The sequence below is a fragment of the Etheostoma spectabile genome, unplaced genomic scaffold (genome assembly GCF_008692095.1).
Source record: "Etheostoma spectabile isolate EspeVRDwgs_2016 unplaced genomic scaffold, UIUC_Espe_1.0 scaffold00018243, whole genome shotgun sequence".
NCBI classification, from domain to species: Eukaryota; Metazoa; Chordata; class Actinopteri; order Perciformes; family Percidae; genus Etheostoma; species Etheostoma spectabile.
In genome coordinates this window covers 20,487-40,215 of record NW_022604172.1, presented here as the reverse complement: position 1 = coordinate 40,215, position 19,729 = coordinate 20,487, and the positions used below count along the sequence as shown (strand labels likewise).

The 19,729-nt window shown below is 40.8% G+C and overlaps 25 non-coding genes across 25 annotated transcripts; all 25 read right to left on the bottom strand.

Moving 5' to 3' along the window:
• Positions 1-483: 483 nt before the first annotated feature.
• Positions 484-556, bottom strand: trnar-acg (transfer RNA arginine (anticodon ACG)). The gene has a single exon. It is a non-coding gene; the product is annotated as a tRNA-Arg (tRNA).
• Positions 557-1,490: 934 nt separating this feature from the next.
• Positions 1,491-1,562, bottom strand: trnah-gug (transfer RNA histidin (anticodon GUG)). The gene has a single exon. It is a non-coding gene; the product is annotated as a tRNA-His (tRNA).
• A 381-nt stretch (positions 1,563-1,943) lies between these two features.
• On the bottom strand, positions 1,944-2,016 carry trnar-acg (transfer RNA arginine (anticodon ACG)). The gene has a single exon. It is a non-coding gene; the product is annotated as a tRNA-Arg (tRNA).
• Positions 2,017-3,391: 1,375 nt separating this feature from the next.
• On the bottom strand, positions 3,392-3,464 carry trnar-acg (transfer RNA arginine (anticodon ACG)). Its single transcript has one exon. It is a non-coding gene; the product is annotated as a tRNA-Arg (tRNA).
• Positions 3,465-4,393: 929 nt separating this feature from the next.
• Positions 4,394-4,465, bottom strand: trnah-gug (transfer RNA histidin (anticodon GUG)). The gene has a single exon. It is a non-coding gene; the product is annotated as a tRNA-His (tRNA).
• A 381-nt stretch (positions 4,466-4,846) lies between these two features.
• On the bottom strand, positions 4,847-4,919 carry trnar-acg (transfer RNA arginine (anticodon ACG)). The gene has a single exon. It is a non-coding gene; the product is annotated as a tRNA-Arg (tRNA).
• Positions 4,920-5,848: 929 nt separating this feature from the next.
• trnah-gug (transfer RNA histidin (anticodon GUG)) lies at positions 5,849-5,920 on the bottom strand. The gene has a single exon. It is a non-coding gene; the product is annotated as a tRNA-His (tRNA).
• Positions 5,921-6,304: 384 nt separating this feature from the next.
• On the bottom strand, positions 6,305-6,377 carry trnar-acg (transfer RNA arginine (anticodon ACG)). The gene has a single exon. It is a non-coding gene; the product is annotated as a tRNA-Arg (tRNA).
• Positions 6,378-7,309: 932 nt separating this feature from the next.
• On the bottom strand, positions 7,310-7,381 carry trnah-gug (transfer RNA histidin (anticodon GUG)). The gene has a single exon. It is a non-coding gene; the product is annotated as a tRNA-His (tRNA).
• Positions 7,382-7,765: 384 nt separating this feature from the next.
• trnar-acg (transfer RNA arginine (anticodon ACG)) lies at positions 7,766-7,838 on the bottom strand. The gene has a single exon. It is a non-coding gene; the product is annotated as a tRNA-Arg (tRNA).
• Positions 7,839-9,224: 1,386 nt separating this feature from the next.
• On the bottom strand, positions 9,225-9,297 carry trnar-acg (transfer RNA arginine (anticodon ACG)). Its single transcript has one exon. It is a non-coding gene; the product is annotated as a tRNA-Arg (tRNA).
• A 938-nt stretch (positions 9,298-10,235) lies between these two features.
• Positions 10,236-10,307, bottom strand: trnah-gug (transfer RNA histidin (anticodon GUG)). The gene has a single exon. It is a non-coding gene; the product is annotated as a tRNA-His (tRNA).
• Positions 10,308-10,693: 386 nt separating this feature from the next.
• trnar-acg (transfer RNA arginine (anticodon ACG)) lies at positions 10,694-10,766 on the bottom strand. Its single transcript has one exon. It is a non-coding gene; the product is annotated as a tRNA-Arg (tRNA).
• Positions 10,767-11,704: 938 nt separating this feature from the next.
• trnah-gug (transfer RNA histidin (anticodon GUG)) lies at positions 11,705-11,776 on the bottom strand. Its single transcript has one exon. It is a non-coding gene; the product is annotated as a tRNA-His (tRNA).
• Positions 11,777-12,161: 385 nt separating this feature from the next.
• On the bottom strand, positions 12,162-12,234 carry trnar-acg (transfer RNA arginine (anticodon ACG)). Its single transcript has one exon. It is a non-coding gene; the product is annotated as a tRNA-Arg (tRNA).
• A 938-nt stretch (positions 12,235-13,172) lies between these two features.
• Positions 13,173-13,244, bottom strand: trnah-gug (transfer RNA histidin (anticodon GUG)). Its single transcript has one exon. It is a non-coding gene; the product is annotated as a tRNA-His (tRNA).
• Positions 13,245-13,630: 386 nt separating this feature from the next.
• Positions 13,631-13,703, bottom strand: trnar-acg (transfer RNA arginine (anticodon ACG)). The gene has a single exon. It is a non-coding gene; the product is annotated as a tRNA-Arg (tRNA).
• A 938-nt stretch (positions 13,704-14,641) lies between these two features.
• Positions 14,642-14,713, bottom strand: trnah-gug (transfer RNA histidin (anticodon GUG)). The gene has a single exon. It is a non-coding gene; the product is annotated as a tRNA-His (tRNA).
• A 386-nt stretch (positions 14,714-15,099) lies between these two features.
• On the bottom strand, positions 15,100-15,172 carry trnar-acg (transfer RNA arginine (anticodon ACG)). Its single transcript has one exon. It is a non-coding gene; the product is annotated as a tRNA-Arg (tRNA).
• A 938-nt stretch (positions 15,173-16,110) lies between these two features.
• Positions 16,111-16,182, bottom strand: trnah-gug (transfer RNA histidin (anticodon GUG)). The gene has a single exon. It is a non-coding gene; the product is annotated as a tRNA-His (tRNA).
• Positions 16,183-16,568: 386 nt separating this feature from the next.
• Positions 16,569-16,641, bottom strand: trnar-acg (transfer RNA arginine (anticodon ACG)). The gene has a single exon. It is a non-coding gene; the product is annotated as a tRNA-Arg (tRNA).
• A 938-nt stretch (positions 16,642-17,579) lies between these two features.
• On the bottom strand, positions 17,580-17,651 carry trnah-gug (transfer RNA histidin (anticodon GUG)). Its single transcript has one exon. It is a non-coding gene; the product is annotated as a tRNA-His (tRNA).
• Positions 17,652-18,037: 386 nt separating this feature from the next.
• Positions 18,038-18,110, bottom strand: trnar-acg (transfer RNA arginine (anticodon ACG)). The gene has a single exon. It is a non-coding gene; the product is annotated as a tRNA-Arg (tRNA).
• Positions 18,111-19,048: 938 nt separating this feature from the next.
• trnah-gug (transfer RNA histidin (anticodon GUG)) lies at positions 19,049-19,120 on the bottom strand. Its single transcript has one exon. It is a non-coding gene; the product is annotated as a tRNA-His (tRNA).
• A 386-nt stretch (positions 19,121-19,506) lies between these two features.
• On the bottom strand, positions 19,507-19,579 carry trnar-acg (transfer RNA arginine (anticodon ACG)). The gene has a single exon. It is a non-coding gene; the product is annotated as a tRNA-Arg (tRNA).
• Between the last annotated feature and the right edge of the window lie 150 nt (positions 19,580-19,729).

The window sequence follows — 19,729 nt, the reverse complement described above, 5'->3', positions numbered from 1 at the left end:
TTAGAGGCATAACAGAGATCAGCTTCTCAAAGTTGCCGAGACCCGGATTCGAACCGGGGTTGCTGCGGCCACAACGCGAGTACTAACCACTATACGATCACGGCCACTTGGTAGCAGTGGGGGGCCTTGTTTTTGTGATAGCTAGTTGGAACTCTGACTTCAACTCTACTGATATTTTCCCGCTTTCTCTAATTGTTGACTAACAAATGAAATTTCATGGATGGTTTATCTAGCACTGCTGATTCTGTCCTTCAGGACAAATTTGTTTTTTCAAGGAAGATGATTAGCAAGCAAAACAGGAAAACATCAGCTTGATTATTGCTGTAGTTGACTGACACCAAGGGCTTAGATAAATTTACACACATGTTTGAAACAATGAGAACACATCATTTGGCTCTTCATATATGTCCATTTCTTTGTAGTGTTTGTGTTGGGGGTAAAGTTGGAAATGACAAACAACGGATTTAGGTGCTAAAGAGCATCCGAGCTAGCTAGGAGTCGAACCTAGAATCTTCTGATTCGTAGTCAGACGCGTTATCCATTGCGCCACTAGCCCTACATTCAGCATTGGGAAAAAAGCTACGTTTTCTCACCATTGTATGCAAATAGTTGTGATCTTTGTTGGCAAACGTAGAGAAGGCCAGTCAAATGTTTGTTGTTGTCCAAAATTTGGGGACTCTTGAAGGACTTTTAGGCTAAGCTGTCCAGTTTTTATCAATGTAAAGTAAGCAGAAGAAGTAGTAATTCAAGGAACAACAGAAAAGTAGCTCCTCACAGGTGCCGTGACCCAGATTCCTAACGGGGTTGCTGTAGCCGCCGCAACGCAAAGTACCAAGCACTATGAGATCACGGCCATTTGGTATTGAAATTGCCGCGTTGTTGTGATAGCATAGTCGGAAATCTGAATCACAAATATGCTGCTATTTTCTAGGTTTCCCTAATTGAAGAGTAACAACTGATAATTCCAGGGATATTTTATCTAGTGCTGCTGATTCGAAAAAAACAAATACAGAGAAAGCTTGATGATAGCTTTGCTTGAGTTAAATTGAAGGATTTAGGGCTGTTTTAGCACATGTTGAAAAGCTATTTACGCATCATTAGACTGTTCATACGTATAAATTTACTGTGATAGACAGTTTGTACCGGAGTAAACTTGGAAATGAGTATCAAGTAATGTAATAGCTAAAGAACAGAACAACTATCCAGGAGTCATCCCTACGTCTTGTGAAATGTAATCAGACACATTACCCATTGCCCCACAAGCCCTAGGTTCAGAGAGCATTGGGAGTATCTGGGTCTCACACACCATTCTATGCAAACAGTTGATCTTTGTTGCCAATTGTACAGAAATCCAGTCAAATCTTTGTTCTAATCCAAAACGTGGGGCCTCCTGCAGGACCTTTATCCTGATCTGTCCAGTTCTATCATTGTAAAATGAAGCAGAGGATGGAACAATTTAGAGGCATAACAGAGATCAAGCTTCTCAAAGTTGCCGAGACCCGGATTCGAACCGGGGTTGCTGCGGCCACAACGCAGAGTACTAACCACTATACGATCACGGCCACTTGGTAGCAGTGGGGCCTTGTTTTTGTGATAGCATAGTTGGAACTCTGAACTTCAACTCTACTGATATTTTCCCGCTTTCTCTAATTGTTGACTAACAAAAGAAAATTTCATGGATGGTTTATCTAGCACTGCTGATTCTGTCCTTCAGGGACAAATTTGTTTTTTCAAGGAAAGATTAGCAAGCAAAAACAGGAAACATCAGCTTGATTATTGCTGTAGTTGACTGACACCAAGGGGCTTAGATAAATTTACACACATGTTGAAACAATGAGAACACATCATTGTGGCTCTTCATATATGTCCATTTTCTTTGTATGTTTTGTGTTGGGGGTAAAGTTGGAAATGACAAACAACGGATTTAGGTGCTAAGAGCAATCCGAGCTAGCTAGGAGTCGAACCTAGAATCTTCTGATTCGTAGTCAGACGCGTTATCCATTGCGCCACTAGCCCTACATTCAGCATTGGGAAAAAAGCTACGTTTCTCACCATTGTATGCAAATAGTTGTGATCTTTGTTGGCAAACGTAGAGAAGGCCAGTCAAATGTTTGTTGTTGTCCAAAATTTGGGGACTCTGAAGGACTTTTAGGCTAAGCTGTCCAGTTTTTATCAATGTAAAGTAAAGCAGAAGAAGTAGTAATTCAAAGGAACCACAGAAAAGTAGCTCCTCACAGGTGCCGTGACCCAGATTCTAACGGGGTTGCTGTAGCCGCCGCAACGCAAAGTACCAAGCACTATGAGATCACGGCCATTTGGTATTGAAATTGCCGCGTTGTTGTGATAGCATAGTCGGAAATCTGAATCACAAATATGCTGCTATTTTCTAGGTTTCCCTAATTGAAGAGTAACAATGATAATTCCAGGGATAGTTTTCTAGTGCTGCTGATTCGAAAAAAACAAATAAAAGAAAGCTTGATGATAGCTTTGCTTGAGTTAAATTGAAGGATTTAGGGCTGTTTTAGCACATGTTGAAAAGCTATTTACGCATCATTAGACTGTTCATACGTATAAATTTACTGTGATAGACAGTTTGTACCGGAGTAAACTTGGAAATGAGTATCAAGTAATTTAATAGCTAAAGAACAGAACAAACTATCCAGGAGTCATCCCTTACGTCTTGTGAAATGTAATCAGACACATTACCCATTGCCCCACAAGCCCTAGGTTCAGAGAGCATTGGGAGTATCTGGGTTCTCACACCATTCTATGCAACCAGTTGATCTTTGTTGCCAATTGTACAGAATCCAGTCAATCTTTGTTCTAATCCAAACGTGGGGCCTCCTGCAGGACCTTTATCCTGATCTGTCCAGTTCTATCATTGTAAAATGAAGCAGAGGATGGAACATTTAGAGGCATAACAGAGATCAAGCTTCTCAAAGTTGCCGAGACCCGGATTCGAACGGGGTTGCTGCGGCCACAACGCAGAGTACTAACCACTATACGATCACGGCCACTTGGTAGCAGTGGGCCTTGTTTTTGTGATAGCATAGTTGGAACTCTGAACTTCAACTCTACTGATATTTCCCGCTTTCTCTAATTTTGACTAACAAATGAAATTTCATGGATGGTTTATCTAGCACTGCTGATTCTGTCCTCAGGGACAAATTGTTTTTTCAAGGAAAGATGATTAGCAAGCAAAAACAGGAAAACATCAGCTTGATTATTGCTGTAGTTGACTGACACCAAGGGGCTTAGATAAATTTACACACATGTTGAAACAATGAGAACACATCATTTGGCTCTTCATATATGTCCATTTCTTTGTAGTGTTTGTGTGGGGGGTAAAGTTGGAAATGACAAACAACGGATTTAGGTGCTAAGAGCAATCCGAGCTAGCTAGGAGTCGAACCTAGAATCTTCTGATTCGTAGTCAGACGCGTTATCCATTGCGCCACTAGCCCTACATTCAGCATTGGGAAAAAAGCTACGTTTCCTCACCATTGTATGCAAATTTTGTGATCTTTGTTGGCAAACGTAGAGAAGGCCAGTCAAATGTTTGTTGTTGTCCAAAATTTGGGGACTCTTGAAGGACTTTTAGGCTAAGCTGTCCAGTTTTTATCAATGTAAAGTAAAGCAGAAGAAGTAGTAATTCAAAGGAACAACAGAAAAGTAGCTCCTCACAGGTGCCGTGACCCAGATTCCTAACGGGGTTGCTGTAGCCGCCGCAACGCAAAGTACCAAGCACTATGAGATCACGGCCATTTGGTATTGAAATTGCCGCGTTGTTGTGATAGCATAGTCGGAAATCTGAATCACAATATGCTGCTATTTTCTAGGTTTCCCTAATTGAAGAACAACATGATAATTCCAGGGATAGTTTATCTAGTGCTGCTGATTCGAAAAAAACAAATACAAAGAAAGCTTGATGATAGATTTGCTTGAGTTAAATTGAAGGATTTAGGGCTGTTTTAGCACATGTTGAAAGCTATTTACGCATCATTAGACTGTTCATACGTATAAATTTACTGTGATAGACAGTTTGTACCGAGTAAACTTGGAAATGAGTATCAAGTAATTTAATAGCTAAAGAACAGAACAAACTATCCAGGAGTCATCCCTTACGTCTTGTGAAATGTAATCAGACACATTACCCATTGCCCCACAAGCCCTAGGTTCAGAGAGCATTGGGAGTCTGGGTTCTCACACCATTCTATGCAAACAGTTGATCTTTGTTGCCAATTGTACAGAAATCCAGTCAAATCTTTGTTCTAATCCAAAACGTGGGGCCTCCTGCAGGACCTTATCCTGATCTGTCCAGTTTCTATCATTGTAAAATGAAGCAGAGGATGGAACAATTTAGAGGCATAACAGAGATCAAGCTTCTCAAAGTTGCCGAGACCCGGATTCGAACCGGGGTTGCTGCGGCCACAACGCAGAGTACTAACCACTATACGATCACGGCCACTTGTAGCAGTGGGGCCTTGTTTTTGTGATAGCATAGTTGGAACTCTGAACTTCAACTCTACTGATATTTTCCCGCTTTCTCTATTGTTGACTACAAATGAAAATTTCATGGATGGTTTATCTAGCACTGCTGATTCTGTCCTTCAGGGACAAATTAGTTTTTTCAAGGAAAGATGATTAGCAAGCAAAAACAGGAAAACATCAGCTTGATTATTGCTGTAGTTGACTGACACCAAGGGGCTTAGATAAATTTACACACATGTTGAAACAATGAGAACACATCATTTGGCTCTTCATATATGTCCATTTTCTTTGTAGTGTTTGTGTTGGGGGTAAAGTTGGAAATGACAAACACGGATTTAGGTGCTAAAGAGCAATCCGAGCTAGCTAGGAGTCGAACCTAGAATCTTCTGATTCGTAGTCAGACGCGTTATCCATTGCGCCACTAGCCCTACATTCAGCATTGGGAAAAGCTACGTTTCCTCACCATTGTATGCAAATAGTTGATCTTTGTTGGCAAACGTAGAGAAGGCCAGTCAAATGTTTGGTTGTCCAAAATTTGGGGACTCTTGAAGGACTTTTAGGCTAAGCTGTCCAGTTTTTATCAATGTAAAGTAAAGCAGAAGAAGTAGTAATTCAAAGGAACAACAGAAAGTAGCTCCTCACAGGTGCCGTGACCAGATTCCTAACGGGGTTGCTGTAGCCGCCGCAACGCAAAGTACCAAGCACTATGAGATCACGGCCATTTGGTATTGAAATTGCCGCGTTGTTGTGATAGCATAGTCGGAAATCTGAATCACAAATATGCTGCTATTTTCTAGGTTTCCCTAATTGAAGAGTAACAACTGATAATTCCAGGGATAGTTTATCTAGTGCTGCTGATTCGAAAAAACAAATACAGAGAAAGCTTGATGATAGCTTTGCTTGAGTTAAATTGAAGGATTTAGGGCTGTTTTAGCACATGTTGAAAAGCTATTTACGCATCATTAGACTGTTCATACGTATAAATTTACTGTGATAGACAGTTTGTACCGGAGTAAACTTGGAATGAGTATCAAGTAATTTAATAGCTAAAGAACAGAACAAACTATCCAGGAGTCATCACCCTTACGTCTTGTGAAATGTAATCAGACACATTACCCATTGCCCCACAAGCCCTAGGTTCAGAGAGCATTGGGAGTATCTGGGTTCTCACACCATTCTATGCAAACAGTTGATCTTTGTTGCCAATTGTACAGAAATCCAGTCAAATCTTTGTTCTAATCCAAAACGTGGGGCCTCCTGCAGGACCTTTATCCTGATCTGTCCAGTTCTATCATTGTAAAATGAAGCAGAGGATGGAACAATTTAGAGGCATAACAGAGATCAAGCTTCTCAAAGTTGCCGAGACCCGGATTCGAACCGGGGTTGCTGCGGCCACAACGCAGAGTACTAACCACTATACGATCACGGCCACTTGTAGCAGTGGGGCCTTGTTTTTGTGATAGCATAGTTGGAACTCTGAACTTCAACTCTACTGATATTTTCCCGCTTTCTCTAATTGTTGACTAACAAATGAAAATTTCATGGATGGTTTATCTAGCACTGCTGATTCTGTCCTTCAGGGACAAATTTGTTTTTTCAAGGAAAGATGATTAGCAAGCAAAAACAGGAAAACATCAGCTTGATTATTGCTGTAGTTGACTGACACCAAGGGGCTTAGATAAATTTACACACATGTTGAAACAATGAGAACACATCATTTGGCTCTTCATATATGTCCATTTTCTTTGTAGTGTTGTGTTGGGGGGTAAAGTTGGAAATGACAAACAACGGATTTAGGTGCTAAAGAGCAATCCGAGCTAGCTAGGAGTCGAACCTAGAATCTTCTGATTCGTAGTCAGACGCGTTATCCATTGCGCCACTAGCCCTACATTCAGCTTTGGGAAAAAAGCTACGTTTCCTCACATTGTATGCAAATAGTTGTGATCTTTGTTGGCAAACGTAGAGAAGGCCAGTCAAATGTTTGTTGTTGTCCAAAATTTGGGGACTCTTGAAGGACTTTTAGGCTAAGCTGTCCAGTTTTTATCAATGTAAAGTAAGCAAGAAGTAGTAATTCAAAGGAACAACAGAAAAGTAGCTCCTCACAGGTGCCGTGACCCAGATTCCTAACGGGGTTGCTGTAGCCGCCGCAACGCAAAGTACCAAGCACTATGAGATCACGGCCATTTGGTATTGAAATTGCCGCGTTGTTGTGATAGCATAGTCGGAAATCTGAATCACAAATATGCTGCTATTTTCTAGGTTTCCCTAATTGAAGAGTAACACTGATAATTCCAGGGATAGTTTATCTAGTGCTGCTGATTCGAAAAAAACAAATACAGAGAAAGCTTGATGATAGCTTTGCTTGAGTTAAATTGAAGGATTTAGGGCTGTTTTAGCACATGTTGAAAAGCTATTTACGCATCATTAGACTGTTCATACGTATAAATTTACTGTGATAGACAGTTTGTACCGGAGTAAACTTGGAAATGAGTATCAAGTAATTTAATAGCTAAAGAACAGAACAAACTATCCAGGAGTCATCCCTTACGTCTTGTGAAATGTAATCAGACACATTACCCATTGCCCCACAAGCCCTAGGTTCAGAGAGCATTGGGAGTGTCTGGGTTCTCACACCATTCTATGCAAACAGTTGATCTTGTTGCCAATTGTACAGCAATCCAGTCAAATCTTTGTTCTAATCCAAAACGTGGGGCCTCCTGCAGGACCTTTATCCTGATCTGTCCAGTTTCTATCATTGTAAAATGAAGCAGAGGATGGAACAATTTAGAGGCATAACAGAGATCAAGCTTCTCAAAGTTGCCGAGACCCGGATTCGAACCGGGGTTGCTGCGGCCACAACGCAGAGTACTAACCACTATACGATCACGGCCACTTGTAGCAGTGGGGCCTTGTTTTTGTGATAGCATAGTTGGAACTCTGAACTTCAACTCTACTGATATTTTCCCGCTTTCTCTAATTGTTGACTAACAAATGAAAATTTCATGGATGGTTTATCTAGCACTGCTGATTCTGTCCTTCAGGGACAAATTAGTTTTTTCAAGGAAAGATGATTAGCAAGCAAAAACAGGAAAACATCAGCTTGATTATTGCTGTAGTTGACTGACACCAAGGGGCTTAGATAAATTTACACACATGTTGAAACAATGAGAACACATCATTTGGCTCTTCATATATGTCCATTTTCTTTGTAGTGTTTGTGTTGGGGGTAAAGTTGGAAATGACAAACAACGGATTTAGGTGCTAAAGAGCAATCCGAGCTAGCTAGGAGTCGAACCTAGAATCTTCTGATTCGTAGTCAGACGCGTTATCCATTGCGCCACTAGCCCTACATTCAGCATTGGGAAAAAAGCTACGTTTCTCACCATTGTATGCAAATAGTTGTGATCTTTGTTGGCAAACGTAGAGAAGGCCAGTCAAATGTTTGTTGTTGTCCAAAATTTGGGGACTCTTGAAGGACTTTTAGGCTAAGCTGTCCAGTTTTTATCAATGTAAAGTAAAGCAGAAGAAGTAGTAATTCAAAGGAACAACAGAAAAGTAGCTCCTCACAGGTGCCGTGACCCAGATTCCTAACGGGGTTGCTGTAGCCGCCGCAACGCAAAGTACCAAGCACTATGAGATCACGGCCATTGGTATTGAAATTGCCGCTTGTTGTGATAGCATAGTCGGAAATCTGAATCACAAATATGCTGCTATTTTCTAGGTTTCCCTAATTGAAGAGTAACAACTGATAATTCCAGGGATAGTTTATCTAGTGCTGCTGATTCGAAAAAAACAAATACAGAGAAAGCTTGATGATAGCTTTGCTTGAGTTAAATTGAAGGATTTAGGGCTGTTTTAGCACATGTTGAAAAGCTATTTACGCATCATTAGACTGTTCATACGTATAAATTTACTGTGATAGACAGTTTGTACCGGAGTAAACTTGGAAATGAGTATCAAGTAATTTAATAGCTAAAGAACAGAACAAACTATCCAGGAGTCATCCCTTACGTCTTGTGAAATGTAATCAGACACATTACCCATTGCCCCACAAGCCCTAGGTTCAGAGAGCATTGGGAGTATCTGGGTTCTCACACCATTCTATGCAACAGTTGATCTTTGTTGCCAATTGTACAGAATCCAGTCAATCTTTGTTCTAATCCAAAACGTGGGCCTCCTGCAGGACCTTTATCCTGATCTGTCCAGTTTCTATCATTGTAAAATGAAGCAGAGGATGGAACAATTTAGAGGCATAACAGAGATCAAGCTTCTCAAAGTTGCCGAGACCCGGATTCGAACGGGGTTGCTGCGGCCACAACGCAGAGTACTAACCACTATACGATCACGGCCACTTGTAGCAGTGGGGCCTTGTTTTTGTGATAGCATAGTTGGAACTCTGAACTTCAACTCTACTGATATTTTCCCGCTTTCTCTAATTGTTGACTAACAAATGAAAATTTCATGGATGGTTTATCTAGCACTGCTGATTCTGTCCTTCAGGGACAAATTGTTTTTTCAAGGAAAGATGATTAGCAAGCAAAAACAGGAAAACATCAGCTTGATTATTGCTGTAGTTGACTGACACCAAGGGGCTTAGATAAATTTACACACATGTTGAAACAATGAGAACACATCATTTGGCTCTTCATATATGTCCATTTTCTTTGTAGTGTTTGTGTTGGGGGGTAAAGTTGGAAATGACAAACAACGGATTTAGGTGCTAAAGAGCAATCCGAGCTAGCTAGGAGTCGAACCTAGAATCTTCTGATTCGTAGTCAGACGCGTTATCCATTGCGCCACTAGCCCTACATTCAGCATTGGGAAAAAAGCTACGTTTCCTCACCATTGTATGCAAATAGTTGTGATCTTTGTTGGCAAACGTAGAGAAGGCCAGTCAAATGTTTGTTGTTGTCCAAAATTTGGGGACTCTTGAAGGACTTTTAGGCTAAGCTGTCCAGTTTTTATCAATGTAAAGTAAAGCAGAAGAAGTAGTAATTCAAAGGAACAACAGAAAAGTAGCTCCTCACAGGTGCCGTGACCCAGATTCCTAACGGGGTTGCTGTAGCCGCCGCAACGCAAAGTACCAAGCACTATGAGATCACGGCCATTTGGTATTGAAATTGCCGCGTTGTTGTGATAGCATAGTCGGAAATCTGAATCACAAATATGCTGCTATTTTCTAGGTTTCCCTAATTGAAGAGTAACAACTGATAATTCCAGGGATAGTTTATCTAGTGCTGCTGATTCGAAAAAAACAAATACAGAGAAAGCTTGATGATAGCTTTGCTTGAGTTAAATTGAAGGATTTAGGGCTGTTTTAGCACATGTTGAAAAGCTATTTACGCATCATTAGACTGTTCATACGTATAAATTTACTGTGATAGACAGTTTGTACCGGAGTAAACTTGGAAATGAGTATCAAGTAATTTAATAGCTAAAGAACAGAACAAACTATCCAGGAGTCATCCCTTACGTCTTGTGAAATGTAATCAGACACATTACCCATTGCCCCACAAGCCCTAGGTTCAGAGAGCATTGGGAGTATCTGGGTTCTCACACCATTCTATGCAAACAGTTGATCTTTGTTGCCAATTGTACAGCAATCCAGTCAAATCTTTGTTCTAATCCAAAACGTGGGGCCTCCTGCAGGACCTTTATCCTGATCTGTCCAGTTTCTATCATTGTAAAATGAAGCAGAGGATGGAACAATTTAGAGGCATAACAGAGATCAAGCTTCTCAAAGTTGCCGAGACCCGGATTCGAACCGGGGTTGCTGCGGCCACAACGCAGAGTACTAACCACTATACGATCACGGCCACTTGGTAGCAGTGGGGCCTTGTTTTTGTGATAGCATAGTTGGAACTCTGAACTTCAACTCTACTGATATTTTCCCGCTTTCTCTAATTGTTGACTAACAAATGAAAATTTCATGGATGGTTTATCTAGCACTGCTGATTCTGTCCTTCAGGGACAAATTTGTTTTTTCAAGGAAAGATGATTAGCAAGCAAAAACAGGAAAACATCAGCTTGATTATTGCTGTAGTTGACTGACACCAAGGGGCTTAGATAAATTTACACACATGTTGAAACAATGAGAACACATCATTTGGCTCTTCATATATGTCCATTTTCTTTGTAGTGTTTGTGTTGGGGGGTAAAGTTGGAAATGACAAACAACGGATTTAGGTGCTAAAGAGCAATCCGAGCTAGCTAGGAGTCGAACCTAGAATCTTCTGATTCGTAGTCAGACGCGTTATCCATTGCGCCACTAGCCCTACATTCAGCATTGGGAAAAAAGCTACGTTTCCTCACCATTGTATGCAAATAGTTGTGATCTTTGTTGGCAAACGTAGAGAAGGCCAGTCAAATGTTTGTTGTTGTCCAAAATTTGGGGACTCTTGAAGGACTTTTAGGCTAAGCTGTCCAGTTTTTATCAATGTAAAGTAAAGCAGAAGAAGTAGTAATTCAAAGGAACAACAGAAAAGTAGCTCCTCACAGGTGCCGTGACCCAGATTCCTAACGGGGTTGCTGTAGCCGCCGCAACGCAAAGTACCAAGCACTATGAGATCACGGCCATTTGGTATTGAAATTGCCGCGTTGTTGTGATAGCATAGTCGGAAATCTGAATCACAAATATGCTGCTATTTTCTAGGTTTCCCTAATTGAAGAGTAACAACTGATAATTCCAGGGATAGTTTATCTAGTGCTGCTGATTCGAAAAAAACAAATACAGAGAAAGCTTGATGATAGCTTTGCTTGAGTTAAATTGAAGGATTTAGGGCTGTTTTAGCACATGTTGAAAAGCTATTTACGCATCATTAGACTGTTCATACGTATAAATTTACTGTGATAGACAGTTTGTACCGGAGTAAACTTGGAAATGAGTATCAAGTAATTTAATAGCTAAAGAACAGAACAAACTATCCAGGAGTCATCCCTTACGTCTTGTGAAATGTAATCAGACACATTACCCATTGCCCCACAAGCCCTAGGTTCAGAGAGCATTGGGAGTATCTGGGTTCTCACACCATTCTATGCAAACAGTTGATCTTTGTTGCCAATTGTACAGAAATCCAGTCAAATCTTTGTTCTAATCCAAAACGTGGGGCCTCCTGCAGGACCTTTATCCTGATCTGTCCAGTTTCTATCATTGTAAAATGAAGCAGAGGATGGAACAATTTAGAGGCATAACAGAGATCAAGCTTCTCAAAGTTGCCGAGACCCGGATTCGAACCGGGGTTGCTGCGGCCACAACGCAGAGTACTAACCACTATACGATCACGGCCACTTGGTAGCAGTGGGGCCTTGTTTTTGTGATAGCATAGTTGGAACTCTGAACTTCAACTCTACTGATATTTTCCCGCTTTCTCTAATTGTTGACTAACAAATGAAAATTTCATGGATGGTTTATCTAGCACTGCTGATTCTGTCCTTCAGGGACAAATTGTTTTTTCAAGGAAAGATGATTAGCAAGCAAAAACAGGAAAACATCAGCTTGATTATTGCTGTAGTTGACTGACACCAAGGGGCTTAGATAAATTTACACACATGTTGAAACAATGAGAACACATCATTTGGCTCTTCATATATGTCCATTTTCTTTGTAGTGTTTGTGTTGGGGGGTAAAGTTGGAAATGACAAACAACGGATTTAGGTGCTAAAGAGCAATCCGAGCTAGCTAGGAGTCGAACCTAGAATCTTCTGATTCGTAGTCAGACGCGTTATCCATTGCGCCACTAGCCCTACATTCAGCATTGGGAAAAAAGCTACGTTTCCTCACCATTGTATGCAAATAGTTGTGATCTTTGTTGGCAAACGTAGAGAAGGCCAGTCAAATGTTTGTTGTTGTCCAAAATTTGGGGACTCTTGAAGGACTTTTAGGCTAAGCTGTCCAGTTTTTATCAATGTAAAGTAAAGCAGAAGAAGTAGTAATTCAAAGGAACAACAGAAAAGTAGCTCCTCACAGGTGCCGTGACCCAGATTCCTAACGGGGTTGCTGTAGCCGCCGCAACGCAAAGTACCAAGCACTATGAGATCACGGCCATTTGGTATTGAAATTGCCGCGTTGTTGTGATAGCATAGTCGGAAATCTGAATCACAAATATGCTGCTATTTTCTAGGTTTCCCTAATTGAAGAGTAACAACTGATAATTCCAGGGATAGTTTATCTAGTGCTGCTGATTCGAAAAAAACAAATACAGAGAAAGCTTGATGATAGCTTTGCTTGAGTTAAATTGAAGGATTTAGGGCTGTTTTAGCACATGTTGAAAAGCTATTTACGCATCATTAGACTGTTCATACGTATAAATTTACTGTGATAGACAGTTTGTACCGGAGTAAACTTGGAAATGAGTATCAAGTAATTTAATAGCTAAAGAACAGAACAAACTATCCAGGAGTCATCCCTTACGTCTTGTGAAATGTAATCAGACACATTACCCATTGCCCCACAAGCCCTAGGTTCAGAGAGCATTGGGAGTATCTGGGTTCTCACACCATTCTATGCAAACAGTTGATCTTTGTTGCCAATTGTACAGCAATCCAGTCAAATCTTTGTTCTAATCCAAAACGTGGGGCCTCCTGCAGGACCTTTATCCTGATCTGTCCAGTTTCTATCATTGTAAAATGAAGCAGAGGATGGAACAATTTAGAGGCATAACAGAGATCAAGCTTCTCAAAGTTGCCGAGACCCGGATTCGAACCGGGGTTGCTGCGGCCACAACGCAGAGTACTAACCACTATACGATCACGGCCACTTGGTAGCAGTGGGGCCTTGTTTTTGTGATAGCATAGTTGGAACTCTGAACTTCAACTCTACTGATATTTTCCCGCTTTCTCTAATTGTTGACTAACAAATGAAAATTTCATGGATGGTTTATCTAGCACTGCTGATTCTGTCCTTCAGGGACAAATTTGTTTTTTCAAGGAAAGATGATTAGCAAGCAAAAACAGGAAAACATCAGCTTGATTATTGCTGTAGTTGACTGACACCAAGGGGCTTAGATAAATTTACACACATGTTGAAACAATGAGAACACATCATTTGGCTCTTCATATATGTCCATTTTCTTTGTAGTGTTTGTGTTGGGGGGTAAAGTTGGAAATGACAAACAACGGATTTAGGTGCTAAAGAGCAATCCGAGCTAGCTAGGAGTCGAACCTAGAATCTTCTGATTCGTAGTCAGACGCGTTATCCATTGCGCCACTAGCCCTACATTCAGCATTGGGAAAAAAGCTACGTTTCCTCACCATTGTATGCAAATAGTTGTGATCTTTGTTGGCAAACGTAGAGAAGGCCAGTCAAATGTTTGTTGTTGTCCAAAATTTGGGGACTCTTGAAGGACTTTTAGGCTAAGCTGTCCAGTTTTTATCAATGTAAAGTAAAGCAGAAGAAGTAGTAATTCAAAGGAACAACAGAAAAGTAGCTCCTCACAGGTGCCGTGACCCAGATTCCTAACGGGGTTGCTGTAGCCGCCGCAACGCAAAGTACCAAGCACTATGAGATCACGGCCATTTGGTATTGAAATTGCCGCGTTGTTGTGATAGCATAGTCGGAAATCTGAATCACAAATATGCTGCTATTTTCTAGGTTTCCCTAATTGAAGAGTAACAACTGATAATTCCAGGGATAGTTTATCTAGTGCTGCTGATTCGAAAAAAACAAATACAGAGAAAGCTTGATGATAGCTTTGCTTGAGTTAAATTGAAGGATTTAGGGCTGTTTTAGCACATGTTGAAAAGCTATTTACGCATCATTAGACTGTTCATACGTATAAATTTACTGTGATAGACAGTTTGTACCGGAGTAAACTTGGAAATGAGTATCAAGTAATTTAATAGCTAAAGAACAGAACAAACTATCCAGGAGTCATCCCTTACGTCTTGTGAAATGTAATCAGACACATTACCCATTGCCCCACAAGCCCTAGGTTCAGAGAGCATTGGGAGTATCTGGGTTCTCACACCATTCTATGCAAACAGTTGATCTTTGTTGCCAATTGTACAGCAATCCAGTCAAATCTTTGTTCTAATCCAAAACGTGGGGCCTCCTGCAGGACCTTTATCCTGATCTGTCCAGTTTCTATCATTGTAAAATGAAGCAGAGGATGGAACAATTTAGAGGCATAACAGAGATCAAGCTTCTCAAAGTTGCCGAGACCCGGATTCGAACCGGGGTTGCTGCGGCCACAACGCAGAGTACTAACCACTATACGATCACGGCCACTTGGTAGCAGTGGGGCCTTGTTTTTGTGATAGCATAGTTGGAACTCTGAACTTCAACTCTACTGATATTTTCCCGCTTTCTCTAATTGTTGACTAACAAATGAAAATTTCATGGATGGTTTATCTAGCACTGCTGATTCTGTCCTTCAGGGACAAATTTGTTTTTTCAAGGAAAGATGATTAGCAAGCAAAAACAGGAAAACATCAGCTTGATTATTGCTGTAGTTGACTGACACCAAGGGGCTTAGATAAATTTACACACATGTTGAAACAATGAGAACACATCATTTGGCTCTTCATATATGTCCATTTTCTTTGTAGTGTTTGTGTTGGGGGGTAAAGTTGGAAATGACAAACAACGGATTTAGGTGCTAAAGAGCAATCCGAGCTAGCTAGGAGTCGAACCTAGAATCTTCTGATTCGTAGTCAGACGCGTTATCCATTGCGCCACTAGCCCTACATTCAGCATTGGGAAAAAAGCTACGTTTCCTCACCATTGTATGCAAATAGTTGTGATCTTTGTTGGCAAACGTAGAGAAGGCCAGTCAAATGTTTGTTGTTGTCCAAAATTTGGGGACTCTTGAAGGACTTTTAGGCTAAGCTGTCCAGTTTTTATCAATGTAAAGTAAAGCAGAAGAAGTAGTAATTCAAAGGAACAACAGAAAAGTAGCTCCTCACAGGTGCCGTGACCCAGATTCCTAACGGGGTTGCTGTAGCCGCCGCAACGCAAAGTACCAAGCACTATGAGATCACGGCCATTTGGTATTGAAATTGCCGCGTTGTTGTGATAGCATAGTCGGAAATCTGAATCACAAATATGCTGCTATTTTCTAGGTTTCCCTAATTGAAGAGTAACAACTGATAATTCCAGGGATAGTTTATCTAGTGCTGCTGATTCGAAAAAAACAAATACAGAGAAAGCTTGATGATAGCTTTGCTTGAGTTAAATTGAAGGATTTAGGGCTGTTTTAGCACATGTTGAAAAGCTATTTACGCATCATTAGACTGTTCATACGTATAAATTTACTGTGATAGACAGTTTGTACCGGAGTAAACTTGGAAATGAGTATCAAGTAATTTAATAGCTAAAGAACAGAACAAACTATCCAGGAGTCATCCCTTACGTCTTGTGAAATGTAATCAGACACATTACCCATTGCCCCACAAGCCCTAGGTTCAGAGAGCATTGGGAGTATCTGGGTTCTCACACCATTCTATGCAAACAGTTGATCTTTGTTGCCAATTGTACAGCAATCCAGTCAAATCTTTGTTCTAATCCAAAACGTGGGGCCTCCTGCAGGACCTTTATCCTGATCTGTCCAGTTTCTATCATTGTAAAATGAAGCAGAGGATGGAACAATTTAGAGGCATAACAGAGATCAAGCTTCTCAAAGTTGCCGAGACCCGGATTCGAACCGGGGTTGCTGCGGCCACAACGCAGAGTACTAACCACTATACGATCACGGCCACTTGGTAGCAGTGGGGCCTTGTTTTTGTGATAGCATAGTTGGAACTCTGAACTTCAACTCTACTGATATTTTCCCGCTTTCTCTAATTGTTGACTAACAAATGAAAATTTCATGGATGGTTTATCTAGCACTGCTGATTCTGTCCTTCAGGGACAAATTTGTTTTTTCAAGGAAAGATGATTAGCAAGCAAAAACAGGAAAACATCAGCTTGATTATTGCTGTAGTTGACTGACACCAAGGGGCTTAGATAAATTTACACACATGTTGAAACAATGAGAACACATCATTTGGCTCTTCATATATGTCCATTTTCTTTGTAGTGTTTGTGTTGGGGGGTAAAGTTGGAAATGACAAACAACGGATTTAGGTGCTAAAGAGCAATCCGAGCTAGCTAGGAGTCGAACCTAGAATCTTCTGATTCGTAGTCAGACGCGTTATCCATTGCGCCACTAGCCCTACATTCAGCATTGGGAAAAAAGCTACGTTTCCTCACCATTGTATGCAAATAGTTGTGATCTTTGTTGGCAAACGTAGAGAAGGCCAGTCAAATGTTTGTTGTTGTCCAAAATTTGGGGACTCTTGAAGGACTTTTAGGCTAAGCTGTCCAGTTTTTATCAATGTAAAGTAAAGCAGAAGAAGTAGTAATTCAAAGGAACAACAGAAAAGTAGCTCCTCACAGGTGCCGTGACCCAGATTCCTAACGGGGTTGCTGTAGCCGCCGCAACGCAAAGTACCAAGCACTATGAGATCACGGCCATTTGGTATTGAAATTGCCGCGTTGTTGTGATAGCATAGTCGGAAATCTGAATCACAAATATGCTGCTATTTTCTAGGTTTCCCTAATTGAAGAGTAACAACTGATAATTCCAGGGATAGTTTATCTAGTGCTGCTGATTCGAAAAAAACAAATACAGAGAAAGCTTGATGATAGCTTTGCTTGAGTTAAATTGAAGGATTTAGGGCTGTTTTAGCACATGTTGAAAAGCTATTTACGCATCATTAGACTGTTCATACGTATAAATTTACTGTGATAGACAGTTTGTACCGGAGTAAACTTGGAAATGAGTATCAAGTAATTTAATAGCTAAAGAACAGAACAAACTATCCAGGAGTCATCCCTTACGTCTTGTGAAATGTAATCAGACACATTACCCATTGCCCCACAAGCCCTAGGTTCAGAGAGCATTGGGAGTATCTGGGTTCTCACACCATTCTATGCAAACAGTTGATCTTTGTTGCCAATTGTACAGCAATCCAGTCAAATCTTTGTTCTAATCCAAAACGTGGGGCCTCCTGCAGGACCTTTATCCTGATCTGTCCAGTTTCTATCATTGTAAAATGAAGCAGAGGATGGAACAATTTAGAGGCATAACAGAGATCAAGCTTCTCAAAGTTGCCGAGACCCGGATTCGAACCGGGGTTGCTGCGGCCACAACGCAGAGTACTAACCACTATACGATCACGGCCACTTGGTAGCAGTGGGGCCTTGTTTTTGTGATAGCATAGTTGGAACTCTGAACTTCAACTCTACTGATATTTTCCCGCTTTCTCTAATTGTTGACTAACAAATGAAAATTTCATGGATGGTTTATCTAGCACTGCTGATTCTGTCCTTCAGGGACAAATTTGTTTTTTCAAGGAAAGATGATTAGCAAGCAAAAACAGGAAAACATCAGCTTGATTATTGCTGTAGTTGACTGACACCAAGGGGCTTAGATAAATTTACACACATGTTGAAACAATGAGAACACATCATTTGGCTCTTCATATATGTCCATTTTCTTTGTAGTGTTTGTGTTGGGGGGTAAAGTTGGAAATGACAAACAACGGATTTAGGTGCTAAAGAGCAATCCGAGCTAGCTAGGAGTCGAACCTAGAATCTTCTGATTCGTAGTCAGACGCGTTATCCATTGCGCCACTAGCCCTACATTCAGCATTGGGAAAAAAGCTACGTTTCCTCACCATTGTATGCAAATAGTTGTGATCTTTGTTGGCAAACGTAGAGAAGGCCAGTCAAATGTTTGTTGTTGTCCAAAATTTGGGGACTCTTGAAGGACTTTTAGGCTAAGCTGTCCAGTTTTTATCAATGTAAAGTAAAGCAGAAGAAGTAGTAATTCAAAGGAACAACAGAAAAGTAGCTCCTCACAGGTGCCGTGACCCAGATTCCTAACGGGGTTGCTGTAGCCGCCGCAACGCAAAGTACCAAGCACTATGAGATCACGGCCATTTGGTATTGAAATTGCCGCGTTGTTGTGATAGCATAGTCGGAAATCTGAATCACAAATATGCTGCTATTTTCTAGGTTTCCCTAATTGAAGAGTAACAACTGATAATTCCAGGGATAGTTTATCTAGTGCTGCTGATTCGAAAAAAACAAATACAGAGAAAGCTTGATGATAGCTTTGCTTGAGTTAAATTGAAGGATTTAGGGCTGTTTTAGCACATGTTGAAAAGCTATTTACGCATCATTAGACTGTTCATACGTATAAATTTACTGTGATAGACAGTTTGTACCGGAGTAAACTTGGAAATGAGTATCAAGTAATTTAATAGCTAAAGAACAGAACAAACTATCCAGGAGTCATCCCTTACGTCTTGTGAAATGTAATCAGACACATTACCCATTGCCCCACAAGCCCTAGGTTCAGAGAGCATTGGGAGTATCTGGGTTCTCACACCATTCTATGCAAACAGTTGATCTTTGTTGCCAATTGTACAGCAATCCAGTCAAATCTTTGTTCTAATCCAAAACGTGGGGCCTCCTGCAGGACCTTTATCCTGATCTGTCCAGTTTCTATCATTGTAAAATGAAGCAGAGGATGGAACAATTTAGAGGCATAACAGAGATCAAGCTTCTCAAAGTTGCCGAGACCCGGATTCGAACCGGGGTTGCTGCGGCCACAACGCAGAGTACTAACCACTATACGATCACGGCCACTTGGTAGCAGTGGGGCCTTGTTTTTGTGATAGCATAGTTGGAACTCTGAACTTCAACTCTACTGATATTTTCCCGCTTTCTCTAATTGTTGACTAACAAATGAAAATTTCATGGATGGTTTATCTAGCACTGCTGATTCTGTCCTTCAGGGACAAATTTGTTTTTTCAAGGAAAGATGATTAGCAAGCAAAAACAGGAAAACATCAGCTTGATTATTGCTGTAGTTGACTGACACCAAGGGGCTTAGATAAATTTACACACATGTTGAAACAATGAGAACACATCATTTGGCTCTTCATATATGTCCATTTTCTTTGTAGTGTTTGTGTTGGGGGGTAAAGTTGGAAATGACAAACAACGGATTTAGGTGCTAAAGAGCAATCCGAGCTAGCTAGGAGTCGAACCTAGAATCTTCTGATTCGTAGTCAGACGCGTTATCCATTGCGCCACTAGCCCTACATTCAGCATTGGGAAAAAAGCTACGTTTCCTCACCATTGTATGCAAATAGTTGTGATCTTTGTTGGCAAACGTAGAGAAGGCCAGTCAAATGTTTGTTGTTGTCCAAAATTTGGGGACTCTTGAAGGACTTTTAGGCTAAGCTGTCC